Here is a 9,915-nt window from a genome sequence, read left to right as displayed (position 1 = left end):
ATTTCTAAGAGTATATGTAATAATATATATATCAGTCAAATAAATTTAAGTATATTGCAAGGATCAATCATGCGGGTACCACATTTATTTACGAGAACCATTTGGTAGTCATAATCACATTTTTTAAAGAGTATATAATATAAAATAAAGTTTTGTAACATTACAGCCACGCATGCGTTTGACGCTAATTTAGTGATTACAAAATCGACTTCTTCTTCTTCTTCTTTCTCGGCACTACATCCCGCGGCGGGATTTGGCCTCCTCTACAATTGTCCTCCACACGCTCCTTTCCCTGGCTGCTCCTCTCCAGTCTCCAGCCCTCCCCATCTTTCTCCAGTCCTCTTCGATACAGTCAGCCCATCTCTTCTTTGGTCTGCCCCTAGACCGTTTCCACTGTGGGATCCACTTGGTCATGATTTTTGGCGTCCTGTGCTCAGGCATTCTCTCAACGTGTCCAGCCCACCTTAGTCTTTGGGATCGACAGAATTTCACCACCGTTTCATGTTTTATTAACTCTTCTAACTCATGGTTCATTTTTATCCTGTAACTTCCATTTTCCAATGTGGGCCCGAAAATTCTCCTGAGGATCTTTCTTTCAAATATGGCCAGTTTATGTTCTTCCCTTTGAATGAGGCACCATGTCTCACAGCCATATGTAGCTACTGGTCGAATAACTGTTTTGTAGATAAGCAGTTTGCTATTCTTGCTTAGGATTTTCGAACTCAGTGGACCCTTACAGGCGTAGAAGCACTTATTAACAGCTATGAGTCGTATGTTCACCTCTTCTGTTGTTTTATTGAGTGTGTTTAGGTTAGAGTCCAGGTACGTGAAGCTCTGAACCTCTTCCCATACCTGTTGCTCCTACATAATCGACTAATAAAATGTAATTTGTTTTGTATCACGTACCACCTATGGGTTGAAGCCGTCAGTAAGTTGAGGGTTCATATCCCGCGAGTGTCAAAAATGCGTACCTATTACTTTTTAAAAATAGTTATAGTGTAGTGCAGATGGTGGGTTAGGTAAATGGCTAACAACCATTCCTTATAATATTAACTTTACGATGTGGATGCCTATTATGCTCTTCTTGGTATAGTACCTACTTTGCTTTTATTGGTAAGAATCGTAATGCATTAATTATAACGTAGATACTTTTACCACGTTTTTATTAGCTCGTATTCTTGTTTGTTCAGTACATTTTTTTTATTATTTGTCCAAGATTTGTATTGGACGATTGAAGATTTTTAACTAACTTCCCGACTAGCTAGACATTTGAAACTTTTAGAATATATCAGAACACGATTACAGTGCATTCTTTTAATACGTTTAGCCATCTTTAAGCAGAATTGAATTCATTTTCAGTTAGTTCTGTTTTCTATTGAAAGTTATTTCGGAAAAAAAATCTTAAAGAGTAAAAAACTATTATTGGTTGCTAAGGGGGTCCATGCAACTAAATTATTAATATATACGTGCGTTACTATGGAAATCAATATGAAATGTCAAAATGACATTTCAGTATTCTATATTTATTCAGTATTTCTATCAAGTACAAAAAAAGTATTTATTAATACATAGAATTGTCAAATTTATGATACAACAGAAAATTTAAAAAATGGTATATAAAAATTTCTTTTTATCTTGTAATTATTTCTTGTTATTTCAGTTAAGTCGTATTTTTTAAACTGGGATATACCTACTTATAAATCATAACAGGTCACAATCATCACGCGACTAGCCAAAACGAATGAGAAAGAGTGAAATTTTGGTATTACAGGTACCTGTACCACATGTAGGGTGAACTTTGTTACTTGCGACACCACCTGTTTTTTTTTCAAACTTAAATGTCGCATTAGAGCACATTAAATAATACAATGTGTTTTGTGAATACCAACAAAATCAGATCGTCACGTTTGAAGTGTTGCAGTCTAGACGAGTTTAATTGTGCGACCCAGCTAAGAATTGCAGATCTCTCAACTTTTGCTAAAAATCGTTGCATAATACCAGTACTTCAATAAATTATCGTTGTGAAAGATTTTAGATTTATTCTGCCAGCTTTTTTTTATTTTATTATACAAATAACTCATTTTTATCATGACATAATATTATGCATCTTCAATATGTAGGTACCTTAGATCTAGATGATATTTTGAGAAAAATAACATTTTAACTTGAATTTTTTAAATTTAAATTTAAATTTAAATTTAAATTTAAAATGCCAATTAACTCAAAATTCTGCACCTCATAATAATATCTTTGTGCAAAGTTTTCAACAGAGTTGACTGAAGCTAGAAGTATCAACAAACATAAAGAAAAAAAAGCTCGCGTATGGTTTGAATCACATTTTCTTTTTTTAATGGTGTAATAATAAGGCCACGTCAATTTGTATTGCAAATACCTACCTCGTTTTTCGTCTCGCTTGTCGAAAAAAAACGCTTCACAAAAGTATCTGGGGCAGTCATATTTACACAGGACCGAATCAACAAACAATTATAATACATTATTATAATACAGTCGAACTTGGTTATTACGAGGAAGATGGGACCGACTGAATTTGCTCGTTATAAGCATTACTCGTTTTTCGTTATATAACATTTTTCGCGCCACGTTCTATTTAAGAATAGAACATAAACAATCTGAAAACCATTGTAAAAATCCCCGAAACAAGCATGGCATTCACAAACTAAAAAGAAGTTGTTATTGGAATGAAATGCTGGGCTGCCGGCGCTGGTAGGTACTTGCTGACTTCACAAAGCTTGGATTTTTTACATGCAATTTCAACCATATGCGTGGATACTTTTTCAATGTTGTCGGCGAAAACACCAATTAGGTAGGTACTTAGATACTTAATTAGTATCATAAACGTAATCCGATCCCGGCGGGATCGGTCTAGTTAACTGCCCGGTCGGATTGTATTTAAGGCTTCGCCGACGGCACTTTCAATCTTCGCCTTGCTGTCGGCCTCCACCAACAGCAGCGCATCGTCAGCGTAGGCGGTGACAGTACAATCGGTTGGAAGCGGGATCCTAAGGAGATCGCCGGCTTTGAGGTTTGCCTTCAGTAAGCCCCGCTTCCAGCAGTCGGGGAACGTGCCGCTCTTGATGCAGTCACTGAAAAGTTTTGTAATTTCTGGCGCGGCCTTGCCATCAATCAACGTTCTAATGATGCGATTGATCTCCTGTTCAGAGAGCAACAATGAATGGTCCATGTCGATAGGCAGAGAAGCATCAAATCGGGCCATACTCGTGGTGGCATCGTCCCTGGACTCGTCATCCAAGGCGATGAGTGCCTCGAGCAGGACCGCAGCTGTTTCAGACTCGGTACTGGTGTATCCGCTACCCGGTTTCTCCATACCGCATTAGGTTCGTCGGTCTGAGACCCAGCTTTGATGCACGGTATGGAGGATCCCAAGGACCCGAACCCCCCTCGATGTTGACGAAGTTCCTCCAGTAGTCCTTCTTGGCTTGAGTAATTGCTTTCTTGTAGTCGTATTGGGCGGACTTAGCCATGGATGCAAGAAGATCAATAGAGGCAAGTGGTTGCTTGAGTCGGCGCGCACGTTGACGGACCTTGCGTGCTTTCCTGAAAAAGTTGCGCAGGTTCGAAACTTGCTGCGTCCACCACGGCGACTGGCTGGGTGACTTGGGCTTGCAGCGTCCGAGTGAAGCTTTGGCTGCTCCGGTGATGTCTGCAGTCAGTCGTGAAGCGGCCGAGTGCAGGTCCGGAAAACGGGATCTCGAAATCCTATCAAGCTTTTTGGAAAGCGCCTTTTCGAACTTTTCCCGTTCCCGTCACGCGTTCTGAAACGCGTGGGTGGGAGAGAGGATACGTCAGAGACGCCATCGTACGAGGAGTCAGCAGCCAGCTCAAAAGTGATCAACCGGTGATCACTCATGTAGGCGCTCGCATGGACCCTCCAGCCCCTGATACGTCTCGCGACGAACTCAGTGGCCAGGGTGATGTCGATGTGAGTGCTTCCGGAGTTTGCATGTGACGTGAAAGTCAACATGTTATTCGGGTCATTGAGGACGACCAGATTATACTGGTGCACCAGCTCCTCGATGACGTCCGCGTCGCACAAGGGGAGATCCACGGGCGCCCAGGGTGGTCAGGAGTCAAATATTTGGTTATTTTCATTCGCCACTTTATATCTGGAAAAAATATGTAGGTATATGTGCTGGCCCTTTGTTGATTCGTCATACTTTCGCTGCCAGGTCTTCCACGCCGCGTCAAGCGTCATAAGACGTATTATCCGCTTCAACGAGGTTACTTTTTCAGCAACAAGCCGAGGAGGCGGGGCAAGGTGAAAGTCACCAACAACTGCCTCCTCGCCTTAGAAGATGTAGGTCAACTGGGAGAATGCCGGCCAGGACCGGGAGCGCGTCAGTTGAAGTTGTACGGAAGGCCTTGGTAATGGACAGGAGCGCGCAGCGCTGTCCTCGCATTAGAGAGCTTCTAAGTTTGACACTTTTGGGAATACGCGGGCACCACGCGCTGGCGGCGTAGTCCTCCCATGAAAATGGCGCCGTAGCCCATCTTAAGCGCCCTTACTTTTAAGCTCCATCCATCGCCAGCCGTGCGGCCGACCCTTTGAAAGACTGTTCGCGACCACCCACAGTCCGATTCGGTGACACGAGAGGGAAAGTGTTAAGGATCGTCACCTACCTGGGCGTCAAATGCTAAATTTCCATCGCCATGCATATTAAAGACAGGAGAATTCAAAATTCATTTACTGACTCACCCAGCCATAAGTTTCTGCCGTCCGAATCCGTTTGAAATCAAATTTAATTTTAGAGCTTTTTTAGGCGTAAGAACAGTGACGTCCCTAGACAAAATGCCGCCCCTGGACAGCGCAACAGTATTTTTCATCATCCGCAAACGTGTCGTTTCTGGTCACCAAGGACGTCAAATGGCAACGGAAGTAAAATAGACATCGCGAGCCCGACAAAAAAGGACAATCCTGTTAAACCCTTTATGTTAATTAATACATTTTGTTTCCAACCAGTGAGCTGAATTTTTAATGGAAAGATATTTTCGTTATTACTAAGTTTAAGTAGGTAGCTATTTCTATATATACCAAATGATTATCCTCGATTTGCCGCCCTTCAAGTAACTGCCGCCCCCAAGCGACGCTCAATCTGCCTACTCCCATGGGACGTCACTGCGTAAGAAACACGGTTGAGAACGTTTTGAATTTATATTTGGTAAAGTTAACAAAGTGTATTATGTGCCTATGTCAAAATAACACAGAAATATAACACAGAAAATCAAAAAAATACAGAAAGTCAAAATAACACAGAAAGTAGCACAGAGTTAATGGGAACTGAAATACCTAACGGGTGTGGAGTAACAGGCAACTGATCTTGAGTGTGGAAGAATATGAGATAAACTTAAACACGTGTCAAGAATACGTCATTCTAAGCTTTTATTTCGGTTTATGCACTGATGCTCATTTAATATTGGCCTATTTGAAAGTTACAACATTATGTCTATGGTATGTGTTTCACTTTCGTAGGATACTCACATATTCACAACCCTTCGTTAAAATGTAGTGTATTTGTGTACTGCCTATCTGAATTGTATTTATCAATCTGTTCCTTATGCCACCTAATTTATAAGAAACTTTATCAAAAGATTCAAAACAAAAGTCAACTTAATTCTTGATGGATACGAATTGCACCAGATTTGCATACGTAGCTACTGTTGTAAGCCTTTGTACATTCTATGCAACACATATCGATGGTAACCAAATGTTTAAATCTCTTTTAATCCTCGTTTACAAATCCGCACCTGTGAAACTGCTACTATAAAGCTGGGTTGATATTTCGAGTTGAAGGATCGCAGTAATGAAGGGTTGTCCTGACAACCAGTAAAGTTCAGCGCACGCTGGGGGAAAATGGTATAATTTCATTCAACAGATGCCTACACATACCAGTGAAAGGTGTGCCAGTAGCAAATATGGTGAAATTTGAAAGATTTGAATCGACAGAAAATTCAAGGCGAATGGACATACCTATTACGAGACATCTATTTTCAAAAACCGATAAGTCAAAATCCAATAAAAAAAAAACATGTAGGTATGTGCATACATAGGTATTGATATTATATTTTAAGTATGTGAAACTTTACATAATAATTTTAATACTAAATTAAATTGTTTTGAAAATATGTCATCGAGTATTCAGAAGAAATAATGTATTTCAAAATTGGAATATCCAGCATGATAAAAATGTACCATCTCAAAATGTTTTCAAAATATGATTTAGAAAAGCATGCCCGATCTTGTAATATCCCAACGTCTTTTTTGTTGCATTAGTCTGTTTAGTTTTAGTTTAACATGATAAAATAGTTAGGTAAACAAAAAAATGGAAATGGGGCGGCTTTTTACGTCTGTCTAAGGGTGGCATTTTGCTTAGGGACATATCTGCCTAACTGTAACAGTACAGGTGCCATGCCTGTAGTTATCAGTAATTTTGCCTAATTTACTACTATTTTCGCATGCCAGTAAATAATACATAGGTATGATACGCACTCTGTCCTAGCTACAAACCAGTTTATCTAGCTAGCGTTGTAAAAAGTGATTTTATCTATCTATTTTTGACTTAATTTTCTGCTGAAAAATGTCCAGGCATCTATTCCGATGTCTGATACCTCCCAAAAAATATGTTAACTAAATAGGGATAACTAAATAACTAAAAAAAAGTATTAACCAAAATAGGTTATTATTATGTTATATTCCTTTTTTGAGCGTGGCCCAAGTAAGAAGATAATTCAAGCAACTACATACAAATTCAAATATATTTTATTTACATCACGGGTGGCCAACCTTTTCAGCAGCCGGGCCATATTCTAAAAATGAGATTTCCTACCGGGCCGCAAAACCGATTTTTTTAATAATATAAAACAAAAAAGAAATATATTATATTATATATATTAATAAAATAAAACAAAAATCAGAATCAAACATATTTATTAGATTAGACTTTTTTTAAATAATAAAAAATAAACAAAATAATATAAAAATAATAAATTAGTGAGAAGTTTGATTTTGTGTGGCAGAACTAAATGCATCAATATCAATATCGAGTGAGGTTGTTCCTACACGCAAATAGTTTTCCAAATGCATATCAGTGATTCGTGTTCTCACTCGGGATTTGATATGCTTCATTCGACTAAAAAGCTGTTCACACGTGTAAGTGTTTCCAAACAACATCATTAGATGTTTGTAAAATGCAGGATATTTCTCCTTGTCCAAATATGTTTTGTAAAACTCTTCCAAACCGACCTGATGGAATTTCTTCTTTAACTCTTCATCGCAATATAGTTCACAATGTTCCATTTGTAAATTTCCTGGTAATAAATTCACGTCTACAGAGAATGGCGTAACAAATGCAGCAAAAAGCATACGGCGCTTTTTAAAATCTTGAGCCAATATCGAATCTCAATTTGCGAAATTAGCACATCTAGCGGTAGCATTTGATATTATTTTTATTTATCACTGCTCCACGGGCCACAAGTTGACACCCAGCGGTCCACATGCGGCCCGCGGGCCGCGAGTTAGCCACCCATGATTTACATGAAACCAATATTGCAAATTGTAAGTTTAAGATGTTCATGATGTGATATAGAAAATAATGTATGTAGGTAGCATTTAGGGTAAGGGGAGGTAATTTCGTGATAGGTTTTACAAAGTACTCTAAGGGCTTACATAATATTAAAATTACAATACATTATTTGAGTTAAATGGCTGGGTTTCACCTTCATAATTAAGAAAAATGTAAAAAACAGTTTTCGCTTTCACTCTTTTGGCTCGCCATAATATGCACCATTTCACATCCGTCATAATCTTGGTTTGAAAAAGTACCACGATCATGGCCCCCACAAGGTGGGCCTGACAGGGCCCTAGTCTGGGGTCCGGGCTCTGGAGGGGTCCCGCTTGTTGTTAAGTGAGATAAACGCGCATCACAAATTTTGTCTAATGGAAAAAGTCGCCCACGGTGCTATTTTACTTTAAGAATATTAATATGTTAAAATATGTGATTCTGTGATGAAAATTTTGATTATTGTTTGTCGATATTCAAAAACTTTATAACTCAAGTGGATATATTGGAAAATACAAAAAAAATGGGAATGGGACGACTGGCCTCCGAACAATTGGACGCCGCACTGTCGTAGACACGTGTAGACGAGGTATTTTAATCAGTTTCTATCTACTACTTAGTAGTTTGAATTCATTTTACTCTTAACATAATGTATTCTTTATCGCGGATTGAGAATTACCATGCCTAAGGCTTTATATAAAATAAAAAACTCTTTTTTTCGTTGGAACTTAAACATATGCACGATTAAATCATTGTTTACGTCTGCACATTTACATTCTTACCAACTATTAAATCATAATATAATCATTGAAGTATAAATAATAATATTGAATATTTTTTTTAAAGTACCTATAAGTACATAACGTCTATTTATTTTCGAATTCCGTGGCGTCCAGTTGTCCGGTGCCAAATCGTCCTTGACCCAAAAAAATCGCTAAAATGCACTGAATAGGTACCCTTAATTTTAACTGGAACATTATTTGGCAAACGTTTCTGTAGAGCCTCACACTGGTTTTCACCCTAGCGATAGATAGGGGGGGGGGCGACAAAGATAATGGCCTGGGGGCCCGCTTCAGGATATGGGGGTCATGATCACAATATTACCTAAATCACGATAATACATCATACATCCCTTACTCTGTAAGGCCCGGTAGCTCGTCTATCGAAATGACGTTTCGGGGTCTTAAATAAAACGTGTCAAAAATCAAGTAGGATAAAATAAAACAATATGCACATATTATAGTTATAGTATATAAGTATATTATAGATACTTAGATAAAACTATTATAATAATTATGCTTCTTTAAAATTGATTATAATAATATAACTTTTTCAAATACTTGGAAAAAGGTCAAATCTTTTAGAAATATAGTAGCTTTAGAAGTATGGATACGGTATGAATCAAACGTTAGATCAATAAAAAAATACAAAAAGAAATAACGCGACTTAACTGATATTTTATACTTATTTTATATTTAGAATTTGTTTTATTTATAAGCACGCGATTCTCAAATCACGCCTCATCTTATATTGTTGCAAGTGCTTTATTATCAAAAAGTTTATCTTGAGATATCGAGAATCGAAATGAATGTCTACTAAGTTTAATACGAATAATGAAGTTAATACGCTGTACGTTTCATCAATATTGCTCTAGTGGACGTTCTAAGTTTTATCCATTCAAACAGTAGATAGACAGATGATACAATTTTAATTAATGCATGGTATGATATTTTATTGATTTGTGATCGTAATTAATATTTTTGTGAATATAAAAAATTATATTTTCAGGGTCTGACAAGTACACATATTGTTTTTCAATTTGTGGGTCAGTCAAAGTATGGACCTAATAGGTTGAGCAAGTGGCTGACATCCATTTCTCGTAAAAACAAAATCTGTCAATACAAAAAACCTCCACTATGTGGGAAATGGTCGAAAGAAGAAGAAAAGTTTCTCAACCGGTGGTCCGCAGATATTTTCTGGTGGTCCGCGAATTTTTGGCGTCCAAATGTATACCTATGTTGAAAATTCTTATAAAATCTTCAAAACTCGCGCATCTGTCATTGAGTTTTTGTTCTAAAATAGATTAATTATTGTTTTACGTGACAAAATCAACCACGATCAGACGTTATTTTACGTTACTATATAAATAATATTTTTATTTTTGTGCTAGCGGTCCGCAAAAAGTTTCTCTTATTTTCGGTGGTCCTCAGGTGTAAAAAGGTTGAGAAATACTGGGATTAGAATCTAATCCATGAATGGCGAACTTTTTTAAGCACGTGTGTCAAATTATATGACCATATCTTCCAAAAGGTGAGATAAA

Source organism: Rhyacophila brunnea, unplaced genomic scaffold (assembly GCF_057557595.1).
Source record: "Rhyacophila brunnea isolate RB1 unplaced genomic scaffold, BYU_Rbru_1.0 scaffold_1, whole genome shotgun sequence".
Taxonomy (NCBI): domain Eukaryota; kingdom Metazoa; phylum Arthropoda; class Insecta; order Trichoptera; family Rhyacophilidae; genus Rhyacophila; species Rhyacophila brunnea.
The sequence above is the reverse complement of the archived record's forward strand: the minus strand, read 5'-3'. Positions refer to the sequence as shown.